The sequence below is a fragment of the Gorilla gorilla genome, chromosome 17 (genome assembly GCF_029281585.2).
Source record: "Gorilla gorilla gorilla isolate KB3781 chromosome 17, NHGRI_mGorGor1-v2.1_pri, whole genome shotgun sequence".
In the NCBI taxonomy this organism is placed as follows: Eukaryota; Metazoa; Chordata; class Mammalia; order Primates; family Hominidae; genus Gorilla; species Gorilla gorilla.
In genome coordinates, this window is record NC_073241.2 from 83,486,632 (window position 1) to 83,502,424 (window position 15,793).

At 37.2% G+C, this 15,793-nt stretch overlaps 1 protein-coding gene across 1 annotated transcript in view; it reads right to left on the minus strand.

Annotated features, from left to right (window-relative positions):
- MBD2 (methyl-CpG binding domain protein 2) overlaps positions 1-15,793 on the minus strand; it is a 69,221-nt gene that overhangs the window by 11,448 nt on the left and 41,980 nt on the right. The gene's annotated exons all lie outside the window — the stretch shown is intronic.

Genomic DNA, 15,793 nt, shown 5'->3' on the forward strand with positions numbered 1-15,793 from the left:
AATTTCCTCATTTTTTCCTTATAAAAAGCTAAATGATATTCCAAACATGAATTATTTCAACACATCATAATCCTCTCAGATGGCATTGCTCAAAAAAGGTTGTTTTACATAACCTATTCACTTGTTACAGTACTATAGATGGTTATATGCTGTATACTATGTATAGTTTCTTATAAGGTATCTTCCAAAGAAAATAATTTGAATTTTTTAAAGATTCACCTGGCATGAAATTTTAATGCTACGACTTATTAAGGAAAAGAAAACAAATTATATGATGTGTTATCCCCCTTTATCCAATATCATTAGAGAAAGAGCTACTCCAACATAGGATTTTTCCAATACAATGAAGTTTAGCCCTTTTGCACACTTTAAGGGAGAAAAGACCATTTTCAATGAAAAGTTTTCTAAAATGTTTTAGATGCCTCCTTTATTTTTAAACTGGATGTCACATTCATGAGTGACTCTTTCCCTGCTGCACAGGGCCTGGGTCACCATGGTCACTTAGTAGCCCCAGGTCATCATTACGGGCATCAGTGAGTACACTGAGTGGCTCCTCGTGCCCTAGGGGCTATGGAGCCTTTTGCTTATTCAAACACTAAATGGTCCAAGGCAATTATGGTTTTTATTTTATATCCTTTTCATATTTGATTCTCTCTCCTAGTTATTACTTTTCACTAATATCACTCATCCATTCAACATATCTTTATTGAGCTCCTACTAGGTGCTGTGCTCACCCTGCAGATGTGACAGTCAGTAAGAGAGACAATGTCACTGTCCTCATGCCTCATCTCTTTTCTAGTCTGTTTCACATTTACTGCAGCCAAAAAAGAAACAGATAAAGGAATTCTATAGGACTCTGTATAACTGTCTTTAATCCTGGATACCAGGGCCTGTCACATAGTTGGTACTGAAAAAATATTTGTGGGAATGACTGAAAATGGGAGCAACTGGACTCAGTGTGAGGATCTGGGGGACACACAAACCCATACTGAAATCTCAGCTGCAACACTATCTCTAGATAGACAACCTTGGACAAGGTCTAAACCCATGCTGAAATCTCAGCTGCAACACTCTCTATCTCTAGATAGACGACCTTGGACAAGGTCTATAACCTCTTCAGAATTTTCAATTTATTTCCTCTTCTATAAATGTGGCAACAATGGCTATCACAAAAGATTACTGTGGGAGTTAAATAAGGCAATATGTATAAAGTATCCGTTATATACTGGGCACAAGATTTATCGCATTTGCTTTTAGCACACTGTGGCCACTCTGAGGGCTTTTGGGGCTTACATCCCGACTTCTGGATATATGTGAAGTATCAGATAATTGTCCTCCAGACAAATGAGAAGATAAAGTAGTGTAATTCTATTTATGTCAGAAGAGCAATATGCTGAATTTGTAATAAGCACAATGCTAGCACCAAGGAAAGCCTTTGGTATATGGTAACATTTCCTTACATCTCCCTGCTAATCACATTATCAGTAGAATATGTTGTCAATATAAGCAGGTCAACAATATGAGGATATAAATATATTAATCATCATGGATGAAAAGTAGTAAGGTGAAGGTAATAATTGATGAATGCAATAAATGTCCCAAGAATACCTGCCCTGCCTGCTTTCTATTTGCTCTCTGGTGGAATAACATCATCTGTGTTTTGAATATCACAGCCATAGAAAAAAAAAAAAAAGGAAAACAAAACCCAGTTAAATTTCTAATGACAAAGCATCTAGGAGAATTAGTGAGGATAAGATTAGTAAGTGCTTTTATAATTAAATATAATTAAACATTTATATATATGTGTATATATATATACAATTATAAAAGCACTTATTAATCTCATAGTCACTGATTTGTAAAAATAAATCAACACTACCACATAAAAGCATGGGAATTATGAACAGATACATTGTTTATATTTTACATCTAAAAGTTCCAATTCCAGATATTAAAAAATAATTTGTTTTATTCTATCATTTTTAATTCTCAACTTTCAAACTTCTATCAGTAACAAGGAAAACAATACAAAAAATTTATAAAGAAAAAATTAGTAAAAATAAATCCTGGACTGAAATATAAGTATATGGCTCTAGCTTATATCACATCCTGGTACCACCACATGTCATCTGATACCCCGCAACTACAGCTGAAGTTAGAATCTGATATGTGTGGATGCCCTTTTTATAAGAGAGGACATAAGAAACTGAGATTTTGCGTATGCTCTTTCAATAGTAAAAGCACCATTTCCAGAGTCCAGGAGCAAAAATAATAAAATTGTTATGCCATGAAAATGGAGATACATATATATATATATATTTTTTATTATGTATGCATATTTGTGTGTGTGTGTGTGTGTGTGTGTGTGTGTGTATCTTCTCCCATCCGCAACCCAGGGGAGAAATGGGGAGTGAAAAAGGTCAGAGAAGGAAAGGAAGCTAGTTTAAAAAAAGAAAACACTTAACTGGTCAAGGTCACTTCCTCTCCAACCTTTCCAACACTCACTCAAAGCTAAGAAGCTCAACTAATTTCACTGAAAACTGAAACAGTCCTCAGGAGGTAAATGTCTGTTTACATCTCAGTATGTTCCTAACTCACCTTTTCTGTACATCCATCTTCTCAGATCCCTGTTTTATTTGTTTGGGCGGGGGACGAGGGCAAGGATTCTTTGCATTTTAAAATGCATTTTAAAGGTACGTACAGTAGGCATTATGCTAAGTGAAAGAAGCCAGTCTTTCCCACTCTGTGTGATTCCACTCCTATGATACCCTGAAAAGGAAAACCTATAGGGAAGGTTGCCCCAGATTGGGATGGAGGGGAGTCTGACAACAAAGGCTCAGCACAAGCAACTTCTTTGGGGTGCTAGGACTGTACTTTCTGGTTTTTAATACACTGAGACTTTATCCAGCTTATATAATGACCATGTTCTTTTCTTTCCAAGCCTGTTCCTCAAGGAATGGCCCAATGTGCACGATCGCCCTTTCCCAAGTCTACTGCAACTTTATTAGCCCACCCCCTTTCTAGCCAACTTGCACTAAACGTACTCCAATAGTCAGTCAGCTCCTCTCACCAAATTCCATGATCTTTTCTCATTATCTTTGGCCACTATGGGCCTCAGTGCTTCAGAGGGAGCAGGGAAGGAAAAGGTCTTCCTTTGCCTAAGTTTAATATTTCCTGATGTACTCACTTAGGTGAGTAGGTTTTTCTTTGGCGATTCTGTTCACTTGGAGGTCTCCCCACTCTATTACTTTCTCAACCATTAGAAGTCCAAAGACAGTAATATTCAAAAGGTGAGTAATATTCAAAATATTCAAAACATACGTAAGGACTCCCCCTCTATGATGGCTACCTAGTCTCTTGCAATACACTTCATAAGCACTACTGCTGTCATAAATCCTAAACTACTCACTGAAAATCTGATTTCCCCTGCCAAATCCAGTGGTTTTTCTCAGCTTAATCTTGCTGCCTGGTGTGAGGCCAAATAACCAATAAATAGAATATGTATAAGGAACAGTGATTTAATATTTGGAGAAACTCCCAAAACGTGCTATCACCTTCAGTTATTACATCTCCCTCTAATCCTCACTAACAAGATGCTCTGAGTACATCTAATATCTTGTTCTCTTTGTTACCTTCCAGTATATTAGAACATTGGCTAGCTCCACATGCCTATCACCTTATAACACTAATGGTCTGGGCAATGTCCTATCCAGGAAACCAGCTGATTGAGGGAGAAACATGGGATGGAATTAAAAGTCACTTAAAGCCACAAAAGTGCCTAAAATTTAAGTGATAGTGCAGAGCATCTTTGGAGAAACCATCTTAGTAGTCACTGCAGTTCATCTCTACACATTTTCTCTGCACAGTTCTCCTAGTAAGGACATCAACGGAAGCACAGCTGCATGTACTTTACCCCCACTTAGTGTCCCAAAGAACTAACATGAAGGTGTATTACAAAAACTGCTTCTTTAGTGAGGTCAATGATCAAATCTGTTTACTGAAAGTAAAATGAACCCACGATAGCATTTTCTTTTCATAATTGTTATGTATTTAACTTGGACTTTGAGGGATTTGTTCAATTTGCCTTATGAAGAATATCTAAAGAGGATGAGAAAGAAACAGGGATCACAAACAACTCCTTGCCACCATTCACAGACACCAATCCCTATTCTGATGCTCTGGGAACTGAGGCTGATAATGTTGATTATTATTTACCTTCATCACTCCAAGTGTATTAATATTACTCTAAGAGATTTGTACTCTTTAGTGAAGAACAAAAGAGATGGCTTACTAGGAAAAAGGAATTTGAGGATCAACAATATTCAACAAATACTCTTTGAATGCCCATGATATGCAACGTGTTTTTCTTGCACTGGGGATGCTTGGTAGGATAATCGGCAATCACTGCCCTCCAGGAGCTGTTTGGCGGAAAACATGCAAAACTCTACAAGGCCGACCGCAATAATGAAGATCCAAAACTAACTTCAATTTGGGAAGACCTGGAAAGGCTTCTAGGAAGAGGTAGCCCTTAAAAATTGTGTAAGAATTCTATAGGCATGTAGAAGAGAAAAGACTATTCCAACCCAAGAAATTGTATGGGCAAGGAAGTAACAGAGTGCAGGTCAGTGTTTCTAAAGATCTTATAAAGAACAATAACCAAGGTGGCTTATTTTAAAAATATATTCCAAGGCCTCATCCCCAGAGATTCTATTCAATAGATCTGGGATTAGAAAGCTAGTTTTATTTTTTTTTTACAAATACTTTAGGTGATTCTGATGCAGGTTCGAGGTATGAGAAAGACTGGTTTGGTTTGTGTTGAAAGAGTGGTAGTAGCCAGGTGTGGTGGCTCACACCTGTAATCCCAGCACTTTGGGAGGCCGAGGCGGGCAGATCATCTGAGGTCAGGAGTTCGAGACCAGCCTGACCAAGATGGTGAAACCCCATCTCTCCTAAAAATACAAAATTAGCTGGGTGTGGTGGCGCATGCCTGTAATCCCAGCTACTCAGGAAGCTGAGGCAGGAGAATCACTTGAACCCAGGGGGTGGAGGTTGCAGTGAGCCGGGATCGCACCATTGCACTCCAGCCTCGGTGATAGAGCAAAACTCCATCTCAAAAAAAAAAGCATGCATGTAGTGGGGGTGTAGTGACCACCAAGATCTCCAAGTATTATTCTTCACTATGCTGAAAGATTTTAAAAAATATTATTCTATCCTCTTCCTTGCAGACAACAAGAGGAAGACATTTGCCTTCCTATTATTTCATTGCAGGAGGAGATATGTTTATTTAAAAGTAGATAAGTTTATTTAAAAGTAGAGCTAATTGTTTAGGTTAAATGAAGAAAGGGCTTACCCAATGTTCTGTTTTACCCAGTGAAACTATGCCCAGTCATACTGTCTTGATGAAATAGGGGGAGGAAGAGGAGGAAAACTACCACCTAGCCATCAACACCCTTCCATAGGCCTGTCACTGTGCTAAGCGCCTTCTGTACAGAAATTCAGTTAAACTTTCCTGCAGCATTTTGGAGAAGATATTACTCCCATTTACAGATAAAGAAACGGAAGCATGGGGAACTTAAATAACTTACACAATTAATCAGTGGTGCAGCTGGAATTAAAACTCAGGTCAGTGTGATTAAACAGTCCTTCTCTTAACAAAAGCTCTGAAAGAGCATTTGCATGTTTGGCTCTTGTTAGGTTATATAGTACAAGCCTCAGACACTTCTACTCATGCCATCAAAGGCTGATAATAATAGATCAGTAAACTTTAAGAGAACTATCAAATTACTCTTAATCCATTTAACTCCTAAGTAATAGATACTGTATAAGTCTCAATTGTAGGTGATCTGTGCCTCATGCCTGCCTCTTCCTTAGGCAGAATTGAGAAGACAGGCTTATAATATATTGAAGCTAAAACCAGCATAGAGTTTTATGGGGATATCAAATTGTCATGAGAAGTAGCTCACATGGTAAAAAATAAAGAATTGATGTAACATATTTTCTCTGCAAATTAGCTTTCTTAGACCACAATTACAAATATCAATCACATAGAACATGAAATTGTTATTTGGTGGATAGAAATTAAAGAGACCCTACTCCAAGAAAACACTTCCAGATAAGCGACACTAACAATGGTATGGGAGCAAGTATTTCAAAAAATGGAAAAAGAAAGGGAGTGATTTGCATATATAACTGAAGGCTTTTGAATTTTTTCTTAAGAATACTGTTTCAGATTAATTATACTAATAGCTACTTCTCATGACCACACTGAAAAGCATCTACATCATATATCCTAGCATGATTTTCATTAATCATTATATCCAATTTGAAAAGTACTGATGTGTCTCTGTTGTGTTAAAAAAAAAAAATTCATTAGACAAAATGAAACTGACTTTCCCTGTATACTCACGACCTCAACTTGACAGTCAACCCTGAGGACGGGAATATCTAACTTATTAGCAGAGTGAATGGGATTGGGTTTTAGAATCTGAACAACCAATGTTCAAACTTGCTTTTTCACTAGCTTTATAAATTGGACAATTGACCTCTCTAAATATCGGTTTCATACTATATGGAATGGGACAATATAAGCAATCTCAAAGAGTTATGGGAACAAAATGAGGAAGCGTTATAAACACTTGAACATGCCCAGTACACAGCAACTATCATTTTACTATTTCGTTTCACCTGTGGCTTGTAGCACATTGCTGATCATACAATAGCACTTAATAAGTAGTTGGTCATTTTATTAAAATTAGTAAGTATAAACAAAGCAAAAATAATCAATTCTGAAAGGTAAGTATTAGCAAATGAAGAGTCTGAGCACATGAATATGAATCTTCCCTTCCCTTCCCTTTCAGTTGGGGATTTCTTGCTACTACAAATATTTTAAAATTATTTCTCTTCCTCCCCTCCTCCAAGCCAGACTGCCTCTCACCTGGACCTAAGATCGGTTGGGAGTACTTTGGTAAGCAGTACTGGCTATATAATTTACTGGGCCCAGAACAAATTAAAAATGTGAGGCCTCTTGTTAAAAAAAATATTAAGAATTTCAAGGGTATGGCAGCAGAGCATTAAACCAGGCATGGCCCTTCCTTCTAAGTGAGGGGCTCTTTTAAGCACAAGGCCCTGTGTAACTGCACAGGTCCCATGTCCACAAAGCTGGCATTGGTGGCAAGTATGACGCAGCAGTAGAAAGAAGGAGAGAACAGTAGAGAAAGGAGGTCCCTGTGTTGTGCAGCAGTACGTAAGGAAAGGCTGGGATGTAATCTCATCCTGAAACTTTCTTAAAAGAAGGAGAACAACAGAAAACAGTTCTGGCCGGATCTATGCAATACAATCTATGCAATAAGGAAAGGAACCATTCCTTAACTCCTCATTAAAATAACGCAAGGATTTTTCATCCCTGTTGTTTCTCATTGGGAGGAACAGAATCACTACTAAGGCTCTCCATGGTGGAGCAGTATTAGTAAGGAAGATTGGAAGACCAGGGAATGAGGAAACCATCATCACGGGGAGGAAAGGACTGAAGCCTAGAAAAGGATCAGAATTTTGCTCTATTTAAAGTCCAGTGGAGAGCATGGATAGCTTTTAATTAAGATTTCCTAAAACTGTAATCTTCTTGTTATTTTTAGTCCATCTAGTTTCATGTTATGATGATGGTAAAGCCCTTAGAAAAACCTCAAAAGAGCTGTGAGCTTGTTTCAAGAATAGAAGGTGGGAGAGAATCAGGGAACACAGACTATATTTCTATGCTACAATGAATCAAAAAAGGCAAAAACAACCTTAACCAGTAGCAACTGTCTGGAGCAGAATTTCTCAGTCTTGGCATTCTTGACATTTGGGGTAGATGATTATCAGCTTGCTTGGTTTATACACCCACAAGATGTCAGTAGAAACACCCTAGTTGTGACAACCAAAAAATATCTCTGGATATACCAAATGTACCCAGGTAGGTGGGGAGTGGGGCAGTAAGAGGAAATGGAGGAAGCAAAATCATGTCTAGTTGAGAACCACTGGTCCAGAGAAAGAGAAAAAGGATAGGGAAATAGGAGGTTTATAAAGGCAGGTGCCCAGATCTCACAGCAGAAACAGAAAGAAGGGCCCCTGCCAGCATGCACCATCACTGCAAGCTCCTCTCTCAGTTCTCAGTAGTGTCTCTCCCAGCTCCTCATTCATGGGCCTTAGAAGAACCAACCTAAATGGCTTGGAGGTGGGTGCCTCTTTTTTTTTTACAGCCAGACAACTAGGAGTGGTGGAGAATCCAGTCATTCTGGAAAGTAAGATAAAGCACAACTGGGAGAAACATTTCTTACCTCAGAAAGTTGATAGTCAATGTATTTGCTGCTAGAAATGTGGTTGTAATTATTTTTAATAATTCAGATATACTTTAGATTAAATGGTATTTTATGGGTCGGTCTGGGACACTAGAGCCATTTATAATATCATTTCTATTGGAAGATGTAGAGTTCCAAATAAATGAAACATGAAATTTTATATCACCACCTATAAACTAGAAAGTGTCTGTACAGAGAGATCTTAGATTTTAGAAGGGGCTCTCTTATTTACCACAGGATCGGGGTTCCCACACATGTGTGAATCTGTCACTGACTACTGAGAAAGGCACGGCTCCATTTAGAATGACATTAAGTGTTCAAATGTAGGTACAGTAGCAAAATAGAACAGACAGGTTTATTTGGAACATGTTAATTTCCATAAATTAGCAGGTAGCTATCAGTAGGTCTGGCTTATTCTTACATGAAAACTGGAGAAAATTCACCAAACTGAGCCACACGAAAACCTAAAACTTATTTTAGCTCTCACGTATTGTCTTAAAAAGCATCTTCCCTTTTGAAATTATAATCTCTATTAGAACAAAGTGAACTGACCAGAGAAACATGCTGAACTTCAATAATGAAACTAAGGGAAGTTCATCTAAAATTCCTACATATCCAAACTCCTGTTTTTTATTGTTTATTTTAGACACCGTAGCTGAATATTAACCCCCAAGCCAAGAAGCCTACAGAGCAACTTCAGACTGACTAGAAAAGCCAGGCGTGAAGCCTGAAGGTCTAGAGCCTCTATGAACATCGTCCTTTCCACCTCAGATCTCCTCCTATTTTAGAGAAATAAGAATCCTGCTGCCCTTCTAAGATTATCCCACCACCTGCACTCCTGATCACATCTTCTACCTCCTCCTCATCTTGCCCCATCAATTTGCCCAATTTCTCTTCTCACATTTTCCATTTTTCCCCTCCTCCCCTGGGACTTCTTCTTTTAAGTGACAGATGCACTTAAACACTGACAACTTAAAACATGTCCTTATTCACACTGCTTCCCCCTCAAGCCATCTTTATCTTCCCCTCCCACTAGTAGAGAGAACTTGTGTCTTATTTCCTCACATTCTATTCATTCTTTTCCTTCTAACCCAGGCTCTGCCCCTCTTATTTATATGAACACTGACCTTGCCCAAGGTCACAGTCACCTAATTACCAAATCCAATTCCTAGCTCAAGCCTCCCCTGTCCTACTTCGCTGATACATTCGCCTGCCGTCAGGGGACTGAGGACCTTTTGTGATGGCTCTCTGTATGTTTCTGTATTCTTTACAACTATTAAGCAACAAATTAAAATGTCTAACATTAATTGTCAAAGATTTAGACTACAAGCATTTCTTTTCTTTTTTCTAATGAAAAAAATTTAAATGCGTAAGATATGTGATATACTTTTTAAAGTATATGAGGACAACAGTGTTAATGCCTTATAAAACAGAAGAAGCAAAAGTTACCTTAAAAATCTCATCATTTTTAGAGTTTTATCTGCAATCTACATCTGTCAAGAGCATGATGCTAGACACAAAATTCGCACTCAGATGTTTGTGGGATGAATATTTGGCTAAGTAGAGGGAGGACAGGGTGATAGAAAGTGCTGGTTTGGCAGCTAAATGCTTTAATCCTGGCTGAAACACTAAATAGATTTGCTTAGGCAAAGTACTTAATCTCTTTGCATATATTTTCACTAGTAAACTAGAAGTCTTAGTAACTGTCAGATCTATCTCAGGTTATCAAAACACTAATAAAATATGAGAAAGTTCTTTGAGAATACAAATCTTTTATCAAATTGCTCAGAATTTTTTTCTAATGTTAGGATTCCATCAATTGAATGAATATCTTACTTTCATAAGGCAGTTACTAAATCTAATCATATAATAGAGACTCTTGTCACATAATTGTCGATTAAAGCAAAATCCAGAAAGTGTGTACTTTCTAGTCACTCTCAAAAGGCTAAATATACAAGACACTGGGTTAGGGCTACGTGGATGAATGGTGTTTCCTGCCAAGAAGAAATTCACTGTCCAGTTTATAAACTGCTTTATTTCCAATCAGCCCCATATAGTATCTGAATTGTCTAGTTATGGTCAGCAAAAACAACTTAAATACCATGGCCTGCAAACATCAAAGATCAAGTATGAGCTACCCTCTTATTTTGTCAGGGTGGCCTAAGAAGAAAGAGCTAGATAATGACAAGAAAATTATTGCATAAACCAAGGAAAAGGTTGTTTCGTGTGGCTGTGCAAACTACAATGTCATCTCTCGTTAAGGCAAAAGATAATTTGGGCTAAACAGGATAGATGAATAAAGCAAAGGGCAAATTTTAGGGCTGATGAAGACAGAGGTGCAGTAAGCGTTTGCTGTAGTTGTTTGACTAAATTTTGCCATGAATACTCTCTAACTTACACACAGTGGGTATACAATACTTGTCAAGTGCCTGAAAAGGTACAATTATCCTAAGATGACCATGGAATAAGAGTATCATTCGTGGTGCCTAGATTTTTCATGTGCTCCTCCCACAGAAAAAGCTACAATCATTTTCTTATTGATACGCAAGTTCATATAGGAACTTAGATGTGCTCCTTCACTACTTTTCACATATTTGTCACATGTCAGTATACTTGAAATTATTTGTTCAGTGTTGATTTTCAGATTCAAAGTTTTATGAAGATGGGGGCATGTTCGACTTTTTTGTTTATACAGCATCTGTTAATCAGCAATATCTGCTGTGAAATGAATAAACTGATGATTTCAAAACCCACTCGACTGCAGGAACTTTGATCTCTAATAGATAAGGATCTATCATTAGTTCTTTATAAGAAGATGTGTGCTTAAGAAAAGCTTTCTTGAAACTAATCTCGGTAGTGTAAATTAATTCCTTGTTTTTTTTTTTTTCGAGACGGAGTCTCGCTCTGTCGCCCTGGCTGGAGTGCAGTGGCGCAATCTCGGCTCACTGCAAGCTCCGCCTCCCGGGTTCACGCCATTCTCCTGCCTCGGCCTCCGGAGTAGCTGGGACTACAGGCGCCCGCCACCACGCCCGGCTAATTTTGTGTATTTTTAGTAGAGACGGGGTTTCACTGTGTTCGCCAGGATGATCTCGATCTCCTGAATCGTTATCCGCCCGCCTCAGCCTCCCAAGATGCTGGGATTACAGGCGTGAGCCACTGCGCCCGGCCAAATTAATTCCTATTCTTTCTGTAGGACACTAACAGGCACTATTTTTTTTTCCTCTTTTTTTTTTTTTTTTTGAGACAGCATATCACTCTGTTGCCCAAGCAGTAGTCAGGGATGCAGTGGGCATGATCATAGCTCGCTGCAACCTGCAACTCCTGGGCTCAAGGAATCCTCCTGCCTCAGCCACCCGAGTAACTGAAACTACAGGCCCACACCACTGCGCCAGCTAGTTTCTTAAAAAATTTCCTGTAGAGATGGAGTCTCACTTTCTTGGCAGGCTGCTCTCAAACTCATGGCCTCAAGCAATCCTCCCATCTCAGCCTCCCAAAGTGCTTGGATTACAGGCATAAGCCACCATGCCCAGCCGTTCTTCCTTTTTAATACCAATACATCGAGAAATAGAAGTACATATGCACTATTTAGAATATGACATTAATCAACCACTAGAATTAAAATCAGGTTATAAATCCTCAAAATTACCAGAAGTATAAATTTAAATGAAAAACCCAGACCACAGAACAAAAACAGAAATACCAAAAAAAATCACAAAATATTAAAAACAGTATATAAACACAGTGACAGAATTAGGACTAAACATATCTGTAAAACAATAAATGTAAGGGTAAACTCACCAATTATGAAGACCTTCAGATCATATTTTAAAACAAATTTAAAAACTCAACTGTATGTTTTATGTAAGAGACAGATTTAAAAATAAAGAGACTCAGAAAGCTGGAAATAAAAAGAAAGTGCAAAGAAACAGCAAACAAATACAGGCATAAAAAAAAACAAAGATCCCAATAGTACTATAAGATTACTTCAAGGCAACAGTGTCAAATAAGACAAGGCATAATCCATTATAAAAAAATAACTTCTATAAAAGAAATGTTTTCTTATAAAAAGAAATTTGATAGTATTGGATTTGATTTTCAATGAGGAAAAGCTCATATACAGACTGAGTTCAAAACTTGTTAGGAAAGGTCTCCCCAATACCTCATTCCACTTTTCATTTGGATACTACCAATATCAGAGAAAAGAATATCACAATAGATACTGTAAACATTAAAAATATTACTAGAAATATATAAACAACCTTTTGCCACTAACTTTGAAAATTATAAAATGCACAAATTCCTACAAAATCACATGAAAAAAACTAGAAAGAAAAAATGAATATTCTTCCATGTACCTATTTTAAAAATTGAAGCCTGAGCAACATAGTGAGACCCCATCCCTACAAAAAGTAACAAAATTTTTAAAAACTAGCCAGGAGTGGTGGTGTGCACCTGTAGTCCCAGCTACTCTAGAGGCTGAGGTGTGAGGCTCACTTGAGCCCAGGAGGGCAAGGCTGCAGTGAGCTGTGATCACACCATTACACTCCAGCCTGAGCGATACAGCGAGACCTTGTCTCAAAAACAAAGAAAAAAAATGAATCTGAAAGTTAAAACTTTTCCATAAAAAAATAGGCTGAGATGACCTCCCAATTAATTATTCCAAAAAGAAAATTTTGTTTTTTAAAAATGCCAATTTTATAGAAACTCTTCCAGAGAATATAAGAAGGATCACCTCCAAGCTCATTTTACAAAGCCAGAAAACCTTGACACTAAAGCTTGAGAAGAAAATTACAAGAAAAGAAAAGTACAAGTCAATTTCAATCATGAATATAAATGCAAAACATCCTAAACCTAATAACAGCAACTCTAAACAGTGATAAAAATGATAATACATTACAACCACATTGGGCTTACTCCAGGAATTCTAGATGTGTTTAACATTCAAAAACATCAAACAGTGAAATTAATCACATAAACCAATCAATATGATACACTTTATTAACAGAATAAATAAACATTATTTGATACTTAACTAGGTAGAGGAAAATAATTGATAGAATTTAATATCCATTCATAAGAAATATTCTTAGTAAAACAGAAATAGAAGTAAATTTCCTTAATCTGACAAAGAATATTTACAAAAAAGCCTACAGCAAGAATCACATTTAATGGAGAAACATTAAAAATGTTCCCTGACATCACGAATGATTCTAGAATATCTGTTACCATCAATTCTATTCAACATTGTATTGGAAGTTCTAACTAATAAAATAGAAAAAGGACAAAAAATCAAAGGTTTAAAGATTGTTAAGAAAGAAAGAAAAACTCTCATTGACAGATGACATGTTTATTCACATGTAAAGTCCAAAAGAATCATAGATGACTTAATAATTTAGAAGGATAACTGAAATCAGAGTCAATACACAAAATCAATTCATTTCTAATATTAGCAAAAGATAATTAGAAAATAAAAATTGTATAAATGACACCATTTACAGTAACATCAAATATCTAAGAATCAATTAAAGATATATAAGATCACTAGACTGAAAACTATAAAAGCTTACTGGAGGAATACCTAAGATTTGTGGACAGTAACACTTAATATTATAAAAATATTAATTCTCCCCACAGATTTACATCCTAGCAGCATAAAGAAAATATTTTTGATGAGCATGTGGCAGAAATTTTAAAATCAGAAAATGTTAACTATAATTATATTAGAAAACCTAACATAGAGTTATTAAGATTAAAAACAACAAAGAATTATGACAGAAAGGAGTGGCAGGGCATTACTTACCCTACCCAGAAAAATTTTCATTCATAATAACGTAAACCCTGACTATTTAACCTATTTACCTAAAATTGTGATACATCTAGGTTGGGAGCATGACGGCAGAGAGAGAGAACTATGTAGTCACCTATCCTTGGGGAAAGTAAAGAAATAATGGCTAAAATTAACAAAGACAGCCTAACAAGTATATTAATTAGAAATATGAAGATAATTATAAAGAGATATGATAAGAATTAAGAATAAATGTTTCTGGCAGAGACTAGAAGACTTAACTGGAGTAGTAAACTACTGTTTTGAGAAGTAGTTTTTAAAAACACTATTCGATTTTTTCATCTGTATTCCTATGTTACTTAGAGAAATAAAAAAAGTTCACAGATCCTCCCTCATGACAGTTGTCATGTTTTTAAAATGAACTAGAAAAGTACACAATTATTGGTAACGATGAACCAACAGCCTATGTATCCCTTAATTTTTTCTTTTTTCTTTTTTTTTTTTTTTTTTGAGACAGGGTCTCATTCTGGAGTGCAGTGGCCTGATCTCGGCTCACTGCAACAACTGCCTCCTGGGTTCAAGCAATTCTCATGCCTCAGCTTCCCAAGCTGGGACTACAGGCATGCGCCACCATGCTCGGCTAATTTTTGGCATTTTTAGTAGAGATGGGTTTTCACCATGTTGGCCAGGTTGGTTTTGAACTCCTGGCCTCAAGAAATGTGCCTGCCTCAGCCTCCCAAAGTGCTGGGATTACAGATGTTGAGCCACTGCATCTAGCCTCATTCCTTAATTTTTAAAAATTCACATGTAATGTCTCAATTGCAATTCTTCCCTCCATAAAGACTGACCATATCTCCAGACTCTCTTGGGCTCTAGCCCATCATCTTTTACTAGCTCAACACGCAACAATTACTTTAAGAGTATAAATTTTCTACCACTGAAATTCATATTTTATTATTTTTAAAAAATATTGAGCTACCCTTTATTATGTCCATATTTCTGTCAAAGATATCATTCTCCCACTTTATTCTAAGATTCTTCATATAGGCAGAGCTGATAAGTCAATAAATTTTGTCAATTATTTATTTTATTCTTTTTTTTTAGACGGATTCTTGCTCTGTCACCCAGGCTGGAGTGCAGCGGTGCGATCTTGGCTCACTACAACCTCCACCTCCCAGGTTCAGGCAATTCTCTGCCTCAGCCTCCCAAGTAGCTGGGATTACAGGCACCTGCCACCGCACCCAGCTAATTTTTTTTGTATTTTTAGTAGAGACAGGATTTCGCATCTTGGCCAGGCTGGTCTTGAACTCCTGACCACGTGATCCACCCGCCTCGGCCTCCCAAAGTGCTGGGATTACAGGTGTGGGCCACTGTGCCCGGCCATCAGTTATTTTATGACCAGCATAAAACACATCTTATCGCTTATGCCCTAACTTCCTGTAAGAGTTTCTTCAGTGATCTCCTAACCCTGTCAGTCCTCATACTATACACAATTGACAGACTTCTGTCTAGAATGTTCCCTCCATATTTCTCTGCTTTTGAAGACCACATGCTCTCTCACTCTTCTGGTGTTTTTTTCATTGCACTTAACACAACATGATACATTATCTATACATGTATTTGTCTGACTCACTTCCTATTCTCACACTAGATGGAAAGTTCCATGACAGCAGGG